The sequence below is a fragment of the Triturus cristatus genome, chromosome 9 (assembly GCF_964204655.1).
Source record: "Triturus cristatus chromosome 9, aTriCri1.1, whole genome shotgun sequence".
Classification (NCBI taxonomy): Eukaryota; Metazoa; Chordata; class Amphibia; order Caudata; family Salamandridae; genus Triturus; species Triturus cristatus.
Window position 1 is genome coordinate 1205796614 of NC_140592.1, and position 14808 is coordinate 1205811421.

Below are 14808 nucleotides of genomic sequence, written 5' to 3' on the forward strand. Positions count from 1 at the left end.
TGTAGACGGATCATGCATGAGAACAAGTACAGGAGATTTAGTGGCCGCGTATGCAGTCACAACAGACACTGAAGTTATTGAGACACATTGTATAGATACTCTGTCAGCCCAAGCAGCAGAACTTATTGCTCTAACGCAAGCCTGTATTCAAGCCACAAATAAGAAAGTTAATGTATACACTGACTCACGTTATGCATTCGGAGTCGTACACGACTTCGGCGTACTGTGGCGAGAGAGAGGTTATTTAACGTCCCATGGTGCCCACATTCAGCACGGGCCCCTCATTCATGCTTTGTTAGACGCAATACATCTACCCACTGCTATATCGATTATGAAATGTAAAGCACACACGAAGGTTACTGATACCATTTCTCAAGGCAATGATTTAGCTGACAAAACAGCTAAACAGACTGCTCAGAATCGCACATTAGACATGACAAAGCCAATAGTTCAGACACCAACACAGTGTATGACAATTAAGGATCCCGCACTTGACGTAATTGACATACAGACACATGCCACAGCAGAAGAAATAAAGAAGTGGACTGAACTAGGAGGGATCCAGACAGATCAAGGGTGGATGACGAAGGAGAAATCTGTATGGTTTCTCCCTGATTCCATGGTTCAAGCCATTATAGCTACAGTTCACAGTCCAGCACATTTAGGAGAGAAGGCTATGCTAGACAGCATTCAGCACATTTGGTTCAACAAACATTTACGAGCAGCAGCTAAACAAAAAGTTCGTACCTGTATGATATGTTGTCAGTTTAATCCAGGAAAGAGTGTTCCCGTAGAGCAGGGTGGATTTCAGCCTCCTGACCATCCTTTTGAAATCCTCCAGATGGATTATATTCAGATGGAACGTTGTCGAGGATTCAAATATGTTCTTGTAGTTGTCTGCGCTCTCTCCCGTTGGACAGAGGCGTATCCCGTATCAGATTACACTGCCCCGACTACTGCTAAGCAGCTAGTTCGAGAATTCTTCCCACGGTACGGTTTACCACGTGTTGTATATTCAGATAACGGTCAGCCTTTCTCATCCGAATTAATGAAACATGTCTCACTCTTGTTGGGATATCAGTGGAAATTCCACTGTGTCCGACACCCCGAGGCAGCAGGTCTCGTAGAAAGACATAACCAGACACTGAAAATCAGACTGTCCAAAATATGTAGAGAGAAAGGTGTCGATTGGATAGTAGCATTACCAGTTGCACTCTTTTACATGAGAATGGTAGCACACTCTAGAACAGGGCTATCCCCGTATGAGGTGATCTTTGGTAGACCACCGAATATGTGGGGGACGCCTATACCACGTAAAATAACTGATGTTGACTGTAACATGCTGACAGATTACTTGGCTTCCTTGATGTCTGCACTACAATCTTCTCGTTCACAGGTAGCTGCAGCCTTTCCCGACAACACTGAGGCGAAACCCCATGACGTTGTTCCGGGTAATCTTGTCTTTGTGAGAAACTTCGACAGGAAAAGTCAATTGGAGCCCAGGTGGAAAGCACCCAAATTGGTCCTGTTGACCACAAGAACAGCCGTGAAGATCGAGGGACGAAAAGGGTGGATTCATTCAAGTCACGTCAAAAAATTTCATGGACTACCTTCAGATATAGACACTGTGCCCTGCACTCCCTCACAGACTGATTCAAAACTTCCTTTTGTTGAACAGAATGACTCTCAGTGCTATAAATTAAAGCTTAGGCCCAAACAGTCGAGCAATTTGATTGTTTAAGTCCTCTCCAAGGTGAAGCGGTTGAATTGTCTCCGACATGTATCCCTTGGACCTGAGTAGAGAAAATACCCGAGAAATGTTGAAACGACAGGCGTATTGTAAATCACTGCGTAGCTACTGTATAAGGACATTATTAATTTTGTTTTTATTGAGTATTTTAGTAATTATTACGAGTATGATTTTGCACATATATCATCCTATCTCTAGACATGTTTATAATGTTGCTGCAGAACATTCTTTTAGTGACCTACCGCCACATGAATTATCCTATAGACTTGCGCTGCGCAATAACACATTCATTAGTATGTTACATCATTCCCATCAGACTAGTAATGCGACCAATTGTTGGGTGTGTGGCCGACTTCCTCCCTATCAGAATAACAAAGGAGTTCTGCCTTTCTTTCCACATCCGTTCACACACAATGGCTCCTGTGGAGCATGGTTTAGTTTATTAAATTCCATAGACCCAGACACAGCAGTTTATCAACAACATTGGATATGGGGAAATCTGAATCTAGTTTTATTCAAAGTCTGTTACCCTAATAAGGAGGGTCACCCCAGTAGAACAGGAACTGATTTAGAAAATGAAGTGTATAAATTAGGTAATTTTACGCCTAATCTTATGATTCTGAATGTCAAATCCGAAGTTGAACTAATTCTGCCCACTATGTCAGTATTTCCAGTTAAGGGTGAATTATGTGTAAGAAAAGTTGGTTCCATACATATGGGCCATAGCCAATGCGTTACCACAGTAGAATATAGTGATCAAGGTAAATCTTCATTTAGAGCTTCTCGCCATTCTTACTTCATATGTGGTCAGACGGCATATATGCGTCTGCCTCTAGATTGGGATGGTACCTGTTACATAGCATTCCTTTTGCCACCTGTTTTCCTAGCTCCCCCTGATTATTATCGAAATGTTCATTTAGTACACAATAGAGAGCAAAGAGATCTCCCAGTTGTCGATTATACTGAGACGGCATGGGACAAGTATGTAGATTTCAATAAAGGTATCTTTCCCTATATAGGTACAATATCAAATAGTAAGCTGATACGCAGACTCACCAAGACTCTTGAAGCTGTAGTAAACGAGACTATAGCCGCCCTAGGCAATCTGACAGAGGAACAATCAGTGATGAGAATTGTTGTTCTCCAGAATCGTCTTGTCCTTGACGTCATCCTGGCCGATAGGGGCGGAGCTTGCAGGGTTATCGGATCCAGCTGCTGCATATTCATACCAGAAAATTCGCCATCTGTATATAAAGCTATAACACGCCTTCATAAGATTGTAAGCCAGATACACGAGAATCCAGACACTTGGACGTGGTCCGGGTGGTTTTGGAGTGTGATATCAGCCTGGGGATGGAGAGTTTTATCCTTCCTAGGTATTGGCCTTCTTATACTCTTCAGTTGTTGTTTATGCCTGCAAGGTGGACCAGCGATTTGTGGTCTGTGTGCCACATCATGCATTCCACATCACAGGTCCCGTTCAGAATGCCGGAAGGAAGAAGAAATGATGCTCCATGAGCAAATCAATGGAATGATGAAGATTGATGTCTCGTGAAGGGCAAGAAGGGGACAAGGAGGGAATGTGGAAATGTGGATTTTCCTGATCAGTTATGTCCCCTATCTTGGACCCCAACGGTTCTATATGCATGTTACAAGTACATGTATGTTCCCTCCAGTTCCAGTTTCTAAGACGCAAACGTATGTGTGTCTACCGTCAACATGTTCTCTGTCAGATCCGCCATCAATGGGCTGGATATTCGATTCCTAAGTATGAAAGGCCACCGACTTTATATGGCTAAGTTACTCCATTTTTACAGTTCAGGCAAGTAGGCCCGATTCTGTCCTAAAGCCTTTCCCTGCTCTCTGTCTCTGACAGCTTCAGCTTGAGCTCGCATCTGTATCCATGAACTTTGTCCTACTCCCTGTGCAGCTAACGGTGCCTGCCTCGGCCAGTTTTCGCCTGTCTGCCAAGAAGTTGTATTTCACCTTCGAATTATCTATTTTGCTCTCCAGCCGATGCATTCCTGTCCAGTGATTTAGGTAAACATTTCCTTTAGCTCACAAGCAAAGGACTCAGCCTTTCCGTCCTCCTGCAAGTGATTCATAGCCCTGTTGCCATGGAAAGTTTTCTATCCCTCGCATCTCATATAGACACTTAGACGCTTGTACACGTACACAGTCAGTATAGAATAGATTCTGTCCGAGAGTCTCTTCCTTGTGGATAACATAGTTCTTTAAACATAGGATGTTAGATATGATTTGGGATTAGGTTGACTTGACCCCCAGACTTCTCGTCTCCACATGTAGAGCTAAATGTCAAGTCCCCTTCACCCCCTGTTGCACGTCAATTACACGTCATGCTGCCGCGCGCGCATCTATGCCAAGTATTATCTTATAGATCCACCTATGTCTGATAATTCTAACCAATCATGTTTCTTTTATTCCTTATTACGCCTAGTTTCGATTATGTCACTGTTTTGTCACTTTTCTTATCAAATGTTACGCCTTCTACATTCGTTTCATTGTAATGTACTTATTATAAAAATACATGTCTGTTAATAAATTATTGTACTTCACTTCCTGAACCCTCGTGGTGACGGAACCTGAGGGCCGCGACTCGAGTCGGCCATTTTGAATGGAATAAAGCCCATTAGAAAACCTCTTATACCACGGATTCTGCCTCTTGTTATTTTGAGCTATTTACTTTATTTTAAGATTCCGTATGAAATTCAGTCCGGTAATATTTATTTTATTTACCACACTACTGAGAAGGCAAGATGCGTGTCAGTGCGGTGGAGCCAGTGAGTCCAGGGCAACCATCGCAAGCCCTACATCTGCACTAGAGACTTTAAACCAATCCGCAAAGCCGTGTGTGTGCTAAAGCTGGATATGCACAGGGTGCAGAGGGCTTGATTCACGGTCAAATACTTGCCCTGTTCCGTCTATGCTGTTGTCCAAGTCACTTCAATACAGGACCATCGATTCCTAGATGAGACCAAGGCCGCTGCCTTTCCCAAGCCAGACCAAGGGGGGTACAGCACATCTCTCTAACTTCATATTCCCGTCTGATCGCCCTAAATGCTCCTCTGGTCAGAGGCCATGGTTGAGTCTATGCCAATGTCGCTGCCATGCTGCAAGTCCTCTCCATCTTCGGCTGGGCCTCAATGGCATTGCAAACCAGTCTTCCCGTATGAATGGTTTTTACTGATCGAAAGAATATCGAGGTTTGCCTTTCGCGTGCATTCCCTTCCGATTATCCAAGGCCTTCCATTTGCTAGACATGTTCGTTTGCCAATGCATCTTCCAGTTCTTCAGTTCACCCTAACCTTTACATTAATGGCACTACTTTGCTTTAGTGATGTAATCTCCCCTGAGTTGATTTCGTTAAGTGCTACATTCCTGTTGTATCCTTTCATCCCGATGATCTGAATTCAACTCTTGCACAAAGGCAGGGGTCCTCCAACTCCTTGTTGGACCCACAGGGTCCTTGCAGTCTGACCTTCAGCAGCACTTAAAACACCAAAAGCAGAAAGCACTATAAACATACATTCATGCATTTATGCAAGAAGGCCCGCCCGCTTAGACTTTCACAACTACAGGTGTTATTTGGACCTGCACTTACCATGCCTCCCATGGGGTCTCTAATGTGCTGTGTGGTGACTACAGGTAATAGCTCCCCATAATGAAATTGAAAACAAGATTAAAAATGAGATGGCCGGATAGTCAAAAATAATCTAAAAGAGTGGACCTTAAGGGTACAGCTTTACTGTCCAGATGTTTTTAGAATGCAGCAACTTCAACTCATTGCTATGACAAAGAGTATGCTATCCTTCTCACCCACACCACAGCTGAAACAGGTCTCTGAGAAGTTGTGTAAGAGGGCAAAATAATATTCCACAGTTCCAATGGGACATTGTACTAAACCATGAACACTATATTATATATATCTTTTCTTTTATCTCTCATTTTCTAGCGATGTCCACCAATGTACAAGCTTTTATGCAACAACTTCGGATTCCCACGCCGTTCTCTTCCACCAACCAACCCCCTTGTGCTCTGCTGTATCCTTGCTATGCTATGCATCATAAGGAACCGGTGAAAGTCTGGCACGTTATACAAAAGCTACGTTTCAATTAAAAACGTGGTATGCAGCGTAAAATGGGTTATTATGGTTACTTTATCCCCAGCCAATGAAGCTCTCTACGGCTCTTCTTTCAGCAGAAGCTGTGTTAGTCCAGAGGAGATCTTCCAGATCTAAAGTTTCAGGGTGATTAAACATTTCAGGGCGACCTAACCTAGAAAAACCTGCCTTTATATAACTGATCCATGGGACTCTGGCAACACGATCAAGGGCCACGCAATCTTTCAAAATGGAGAAGTTAAAATGCTTAGCTGGACGAAGCCACACTGAGATCCAGAGGAGTAAAGGCCGAGCCAGCGACATATCCTCTAAATACCCAATCCCTCGTTCCTCGTGAATAATTACGCAAGATGTGCTCTGGGGGAGAGAAAGTAGGTTTCTTAAACATTTATTTTCGAGGACTTGCAGCAAAGGCACATTGTACTCCCATAAGTTGTTGCCGTATGATGCTGTGGCAAAACATTTGGCTCTATAAATATCAATCATATCCTTTATGGACTTGTCGCCTAGCCTAATAGCAAATGTCCTCTGGCCGATACCAAAGAGGACCAGGATAAAGAAGACTCAAAGAGAACTCCTAAGTAGGGGAATACAGGTACTCTACTAAGGGGATTGCCTTTCACACTATACAATCTAGTCCAGGTGTTACGGGGGCCTAACACCATGACGTGGGACTTAGAAAACTTGGGGTTTAAGTCAAGACTGTCAAAAAATTCTACACATGGGTTGAGTAAACTTCTAGTCCAAAGGCAGTTCCTGAAATTAGGACAGCGTCGTCTGCATATGGTAGTAAAGTGAGTAGTAAATGAGAATCAACCATGGGCATATGCTGCCAACTTTGATTCATGATTTTTCAGAGCAATTGATATATAAAGTGAGCTAAAATGGAGCCATGATACAAGCTTAAACTTAAAGTGTCATGATAAAAAAATGTATACGGGAAAGCTCTGCTGCTTCACAACAGAATCATTTATTTTTGCACATTTCCTATTCGAGAGTTTGAGTTGCACCTGAAATTACTGTAAAATTACATGCTATGGCTCTAATTATTGCAGTTCTTAGTTTTTTAATCAAACTTATCACATACCACCACATTGCTCTAATGCACATAATAAAAAGTAAATGTATATGTAGCCTTGCCTTTCTGCAGGAAAAAATGGTGTAAGCAGATCTGGTTAGAATCCTCTCCAACATGTCCTATGTGTGTCTAAGGCCTGATAAAATGCACCTCTCGGATCTGTGCCGAAGCCAAAGCAAGCAAATTGATTGACTTCACCATCAGTTATACCAGTTCCACCCTGCCTTTGTTATTCCCAGATGGGGCGCACACCATGACTTCACCCGATTGCCCCTCATTTATACCATCCAATCATTCAGTGTGGACAATGATCATAGGAATCTTATCAAAGAAAAAAACCTTATAAAGGTGATGAAAAAATGAGATTCAAAACCACATATAGTGTTGATAATGATCACATATTCAGAAGTCTAATGAGACATTGGGGTATTTTGAAGCTTAACAGTGATTTCTATATGTTCATAACTGTAAAACCTTTGATGACCCATGTGCTTGCATTAAAAAAAACTTATCAAGCCAGAGTGGTAGAATTAAATAGGATGAGGCTGAAAATGAGTATGGACATGGGTGAGATTGGCTCTCCAAACCTCCAAAGTGTTGTTGCAAGTGAAGTAAATGCATTTGTTATAAATATGAAATGGATAAGATATAAGAACTGCATAATTTGAAGAAAACGAGAATTCATCACATCAGGTCTTCTATTAATTACAACACCAAAAACTATGTTTATCAGACTATTACTGTGGATTACAGTACATCGGTTCCACCACTACGAAACTAGAAGAAGTATGGAGAGAGCATTTGAGAGCAAATACATCAGATACCCATTGGTTAACAACAAACAAGCTCTCTTTCATGTAGAGAAAGACACAGAAAAGATCAGATTTGTGGAAATCCAAGGTTAAAATAAACAGGAGAGTTGATGATTCAGAACAGTTATTAAGGATGAGGGACACTTTCTAGTTCAATACATTTGACACAGTTAATAATGGTTTAAATACTGAGGGGGAATTCTATACATTGCTTGAAAGGAATATATTTACTATGATTGGATTTTGTAATAATCTGTATATTGGATGGATAAATGTTCATTGAGATTGGTTTGGATTTAGTTTGATGGGTATGGCATAAAACTGTGTGATGTTAACATAAATACACTGATACCCAACGTGACTATAAATAGGTATATACACTGAAGGAAAATGCAATGCATTTCAGGAAAGTTAACATTTTGGTACTTTAAAAAAAATATTTTTATGGAATTTACAGAATCTGCTTACAATAAAAGATTTCATAGAATCAACTGGAGGAAAATGATTAATAATACCGCATACTAAAGGAATTCAACTTAAGAAGAATACAAATTAGATTACCAAGAGGATTACCTGCTGCTTGTGTCGTAACCATGGGGCTGAGCCGAGATTCTCTCAATTAAGTTTTGAACTGCACAGATAGTGTTTAAGTTGATAGTGGTCATTTCCTGGCAAATTAACAACCTCATTTCTGACATGTTGTTTAAGGAAGATTAAAAAAATGTCGTACAACTCATAGTCCATGAACTTTGCAGTTGAGGATATAATTTCTCAGATGGTTTAATGGGCAGATGTAGAGTATACCATATGTGATGTAGAAGGGTTAATTCCCTCTGTGGGACATGTGAAAAATATCTTTATGGTTAACAAGATATATTACTTTTGTCTCCCTCCTATTCAAAATTTGGGCTTTGAATGTAAAGATATCCTCTAAAAAAAGATAAGATATTTTTCAATAGAACAAATCTGTCAGTTAACATATTTGCATAATTGATTAGATTATTAAATGACAAGTGTAGTGAAAATATGTTTGTGTTCTGATTTGTCAGACATGTTATGTGCAATTGGACTGTGCAAATTATGGGCTCTCTCATTTTTGGTTTCAAAAACACAATTGAAATATGGGTTATGCAGTAATGAGGGCCAAATCAACAAAAATCAAGAGGCAGTCAACACTTGACAACAAAGTGGTGTAAGTTGAATGTAAAGGAATGTATTAATGAATAAACGAAGGGAACGTGACTTAAAATTGTGGGTTATGTATAATCAGTGAGACTTTTTTTTAATACATTGATTATGTGGTGCTTGTGTTTTTATTAAGGGCAAAAAAGGTTTTAAACACCTCTACATGTTTTTTTTTTCTGGGATTAGTTATAGTTTATTTTATATTATTCAAATCTTTGAAAAAGCAGGGCTACCATGAAATATGCGTCGGCTGTAGCGTATACAAGATGAGTTTGCTACAACCATTCCAGCCTTTCCAACGGACTATGAAAAGTTGATGATGTGTTTAAAATGAAGAATAACATTAACATTTTCATTAAACCTGCAGTGGGGAGAGTCAATGGGCAATCGTGTATAGGCAGTTCTTCTATAGTAGCTTATTTCATTCAATTTCAAAGGCCTTTCTTAAAGTGCCAGTTTCTTTTCTTCACATGTTCATTGAAGCTGCATGGGCTCAGAGTCAGGAGTGAGAGTGATGCGCAAACACAGGTCATATTATGGTACCTAAAATCAGGCCGCCATGGAGTGACATGGGTGTTGGGAAGCGGAGTAGGCACGGCCTGGCGCATTGCGTACAAAGCGCCAGGCCTTATTGGGGACAATTTTTTGCGTGGCCCAATTCTCTGAAAGAGGCGTCATTTGAATGTGTGAACCTTCCTTGAGTTTTATTTATTTATTTTTAAAACAATTCAATATCTTACTTGAAGGCAAGGTTCTTCGTGGCAAGTTCAAGAGGGTAATTGGGGAGGTGAATAAGTATTTACCATTGAATCAGCACCACAAGCATTAAAACAGGGGGCCCGGGTAAAAAAACAAATAAATAAAAATGGCAAATTAAAAGTCTTTCGCCCTTTCTAACTAAGACCTTTCTCCCTCTCTACCCAGAGACAATTGCCTGCTGTGTCACTCTCTATACATTACATTAGTTCTTAAACCAAATACATTAAGGCAAGAACATTCTCTATAAAACAATACAGCCTAAAACATTGCTGTGACTAAACTGTGTCAAACTATGTCCCTAAAACCCACCATAATCGGGCAAAATGACCGCAAATCAAAAAAAAAAAAACATATTTAAGATTCTTACTATTTGCTCAATGGTTTATGAAACTGAACATCTAACTTATAAATCCTTCCTGGCTGTAGAACTCCTAAACGCAGAGTTCACTTCCAAACAAGGTACATAAACAGGGGAAGCAAACCATTGATTCCCTTTTGGGGCCGCGCCAACTCTATTACCACGAACGCAATTAATCTGCGTTTCCTGCATACAGAGGGGAGGCCAGAGAAACGTGACCTCTTCCTTCTAAAGTAAACGTCATATTACAGCTGCGCTGCACTGTTCTGGAATTAAGAAACGCTCCATTTGCAATTAAAACTTCAGCTCAGCCCCTTAGTTATGGCACAAACAGCAGGTAATCCCCAGAGAAATGTATGTACATTTCAAGCACTACCAACAATTTCTATGCAAAGAACACAATACAGCAAAATTCCCAAACAAATTTAGACAAGTAGAAAAATACTTAATGCGCAATAAGATATCAAAATCGTTCAAATAGGTTAGGGAGAACCAAAGCTATTAACTTTTAAGGCAAGAAGCATGTACAAAAAAAAGCGCCGCTGAAAACAACATCTCCTGTTTGACCAGCACAGCGCTGTGATTTCAAGCTGACCATGACGGAGCAGAAGTTGGATACAGGAAGCGGGTTGTCCTGAAATGGATGTCCAAAATTTCCAGCAGGGCGATGTCTTAGGTTGTGGCTGACTGGGTTCCCTCACTCGAATATATTGTTGTCTAGCTCCCGCTGAGTGGGCTAAAGAACGGTGATGGGTCAAACCCAGATCTGTTGACTGGGTGTGAGTGTTTGATTGGTTCTGATGCTCCGTCCATCACCACCCCCTTTTGTACCGCTTTGTTTGCCATAAGTTGGCAGGGTATGCTCAGACGTGAGTCCCTTGCTCACTTTGCCACTGGATTCAAGCAAGCCTGGCTGAAGACAGCTGAAATGCCAGAAACCGGTCCTAGGAAGCTTGTTTCCGGTCCAGGGAAGGCATGGCTTGGCAGTTCGGGCTGGACTGTTCCCATGAGGCACAGGGTCAGACTGATTTGCATATGGCCATGTCTGAACTGGGGTGGCAGAGTGGGCTAAAGAACGGTGATGGATTAAAAGCAGATCTGTTGACTGGGTGTGAGTGTTTGATTGGTTCTGATGCTCCGTCCATCACCACCCCCTTTTGTACCGCTAGCTCCCGCTAAAGCCATAGGTATTAGGACCCGGGCCTCCCAGGTTGTCCCTGCCCCACCCCCACCTCCATAAATCCCAAAAATGAATAATATGCCATCAAGCATTGTGGGTGAGAAAGAGGCCATGTTTATTACAAATAATCTTCACCAATAAACATGACAATACATATCTTTGCATATTCAAAATCCCATATGAAACTGACATTAAAAACACTTGATCAAATGAATATTTACAAGCAAGTTCTTCTTCGCATCATGCTCAAACTAAGAAATGTCAGAATCTAATTTTCAACAGAAGACATGTTAATTATCACTCCAGCACCCAAGGGCATTATGGCTCGCGCCCCCAAAATGAGAACCGCGCAGGTGCAACCCACCTGCGTCCTTGAGAGGTGAGCCCCTGACATCTGCTCCTTGTCCGCAACCCTAGGGGCCCACACCTCCACCACCAGGCTGTCCCAAGGGGGGGGCTCATAGGGTATTACTAGTGGCAACAGCCCCATGCCCTAGTTTGTATCCTGGCGCCCTCGCCCCCCGGCCGGTGTACCCATTCTCTCTGGGGTGAGCTTACCGTCTCTCCCCCTCAGTGCTGGCCTAGGGATTATGCAGGACTCCCCCCCCCCCCTTAAAGATGTAAGTCAATCTATGAAGCCTCCTTACCGCCACAAGGGCGACCAGGGCCAACCGGACCTTCGCCCTCCCCGCCACTCGATTGGACGCGATGCCAGCATAAAAGAAAAGAGGATGTGGGCCTGGGCAGAGTGCCCTAAATAGGCCCCCACCATTACCCCACCCCCCATCGGCACCGGCAGAAGTAACATTGCCCTTCCCCCGGCGCCGCAGCCAATCCATGAGCCAAGAGTCGTGGAGGCGTGGCTGGGACCCGGGGTGCCGTGTCCTAATGGCGCGCTTCCCGAAAGTACATGCATCGCCATGGTGCCAAAAGCTCCGATTCAGACAAAGCCAGATTTTGTGACCATGAAGTGTACTTCATTGGTCAGATAGATTTCTTGCCTGCTCTAGTATTAGGTTTTTTGGCAGTCCAAGTCTTCTGGCGGGGCAGAATTGGAAGCTGTAGCCCTACAGCCAAGGGTGTGTCCTTCCTGCGCAAGCCTCAACACCATGTCTCAGTCCTTGAGTGGTGGAGAGTGATGGACAAATGAACTAGGTCTGTCTTTCGAATGTTCTTTAGAGTACTGTGTTGCGGTGCAAATCAGTAATAATAGTGGACAAAGTTAATTGTTTTCTAATTTTGAGTTAAATGGTGTTTCTGTAAATTAGCATTTGGAGAGAACAGTTCTTTGACGTGTTTAAAGCTGAATGAAGTAGTCCGTGTTGTCATGGGTTTCAAAGTACACTGGTCAAAAAGCCGAGCAGAATCAGTTTAAGTAACTTACTTTTTTTTTTATTTGCATTATGGCACTTGCAGTTTTGCTCTGCCTTTTATGACTGAAACGGAAAAACTACGTTGAGCGTCCATTAAGTAGGATGCTGGAGGGAAGACTCAACGGAGCTCCCGCAGGGGTTCCCCATCTGTTCCCATCCTGTGGACTACTAGGTTCCGGGGACCACCTAAATAAGTCAACTGATTAACTGGTGGGGCCTCCGCCACTGAGCACCGAGCTGTAGCCCAAGAACTGAGGGAGCCTGGGCGGATGGTGGCCACAGTTTGCTGCACAACTCACGACTCCCACGATGACGAACGGGGCCGCGACAGACACAGAGGGCCCGCCAGTGAATGAAGCGTGGACCCTGGGGCTTGCTTTAGCGGCTATGGCTGTGAAATGAGGAGGCCCCATCGGCAGTGTGGCACCAACGGAGGAACACCTTGGAGCTGAGGTGCCCCAGAGAGCCGCTTTTTGAGGACGGATGCCTTGCCTTGCCAGATCGCAGGCAGCCCGAGGGAGAAACCAGAGGAGGGCCCACACGCAAAGAGGAGGTTATTGCTCTCAACTGGGGCCGCCACGGGCCAGCGATCATTCCCAAGATGGTTTGTGGTGGAACGGTGAGGGCCCACTTTGACATCTCAAGATCCAGCACGCCACCTTCGTCCAACACCACCCGGGCCTTCTACCCCTACGACCAGCACCAGCTCTGGGATCCCTCCAGGCCCAAGAACACCGCCCATAAGTGCAACAGCACCCTGAAGGCCTGGCTGAACGAGCATCGCACGAACCCCAGCAATAGCGAGATCATGCTGTGTAAATATGCAATATATACTTGCCCAACCCTAATCGCTTCAGCTTTTCTTAAAATGTAATCTCAAGTGAATTTGCATCTTTTATATATGTAACTCTAACCAATAGTATATGTAGTAGACATATGTACTTACTTCCATTCTTATGTGAGGTTAGAGTTTTTTCTGTTTGGATCTATTATGTAATTCATGTACTCTGAAGTGCTTATGTACTGTAACTGGTTCTTAACGACCTATCGACTTAGCTAACGAAAACCTGTCAGGGAAGGGGTTCAAACAACCCACCGTGCTGGGAAAAGCACCCAGACATGATGAGTAATTCACAGAGCAGTGGGGGTACAGTGGATGTTGCTTCAGAGCCACGGCTGCCAACTTTGGAATTGAGGAACCAGGATCAAGTCTCGGCTCAACAGCGTGTGATTCTGGGCACATGGCTTGATTTCCTCTTCCCTAAAAAAATTAAAAGAATGTGAAAGTACTCTATGTAAAGGGCTCCAATGCCCCTGGGGATGAGTTCATAATATACATATATATATATATATATACATATACACACACACACACACACACACACACACATACATAGAGACGAGAGAGAGCAATACGGACAAAACACTAATGTGGGTCGTAGGAACTGCACGGAAGCACACTGTGCTGATCAGCAACAGGGGGCGGGGGAGGCGCATACATGGTAGACAGCTGAATAAAACACACACTCATGCAATGCTTCAGGAGAAAATAAATAAAAGGGGTCCTATAAAGCAAGCACTCATGGAAGAAATTAAAAAGACAATCAGAAAGATTGTTAAGAGGCTATACTCCAAGGGAGGGACACAAATGCTGGACGGGCTAAAACAAACAGAGCCAGCAAACAGCAAGAAAGCACTATAGAGCCAGTAAATAGAAAAAAAACCACTGAGTAACAAAACAAAGCCAATGGTAAGCAATGGACGGAATGCATTTTTAGGTAAGCTTTCAGCAGGTCTTCAATGTGTCCTTGACACCAGACAGCTGCACCATCTGGTAGGCTTCGACCTAAAAACTGGTAGATCAACCTTCCTGCTCACTCCTTCCCTGATCACCTGCTTCCTTCTCACTCCTTCCCTGATCACCTGCTTCCTTCACTATCTGGCAAGACTAGTGGAAAGGTGGTAATAATGATCATACTGAATTCTGGGTATTTAAAAGGCCAGGGGGGCAATATTTGTAATAATCTATCTATAAACGCTACACACCCTCACGGCCAAAGGACCGGCGATTCAAGAGTTTCCACTGTTTTCAAAAGAAGGCCATGAAAAAAAAGAGCGCCCCTAGTGGCGGTGATAACAAATGCACTGAAGATTTTGTAAGGATATTATCAA

The 14808-nt window shown here is 43.0% G+C and overlaps 1 protein-coding gene across 1 annotated transcript in view; it reads right to left on the reverse strand.

Moving 5' to 3' along the window:
* Positions 1-14808, reverse strand: part of FUT8 (fucosyltransferase 8) — a 780623-nt gene that overhangs the window by 421046 nt on the left and 344769 nt on the right. The window lies entirely within an intron of this gene.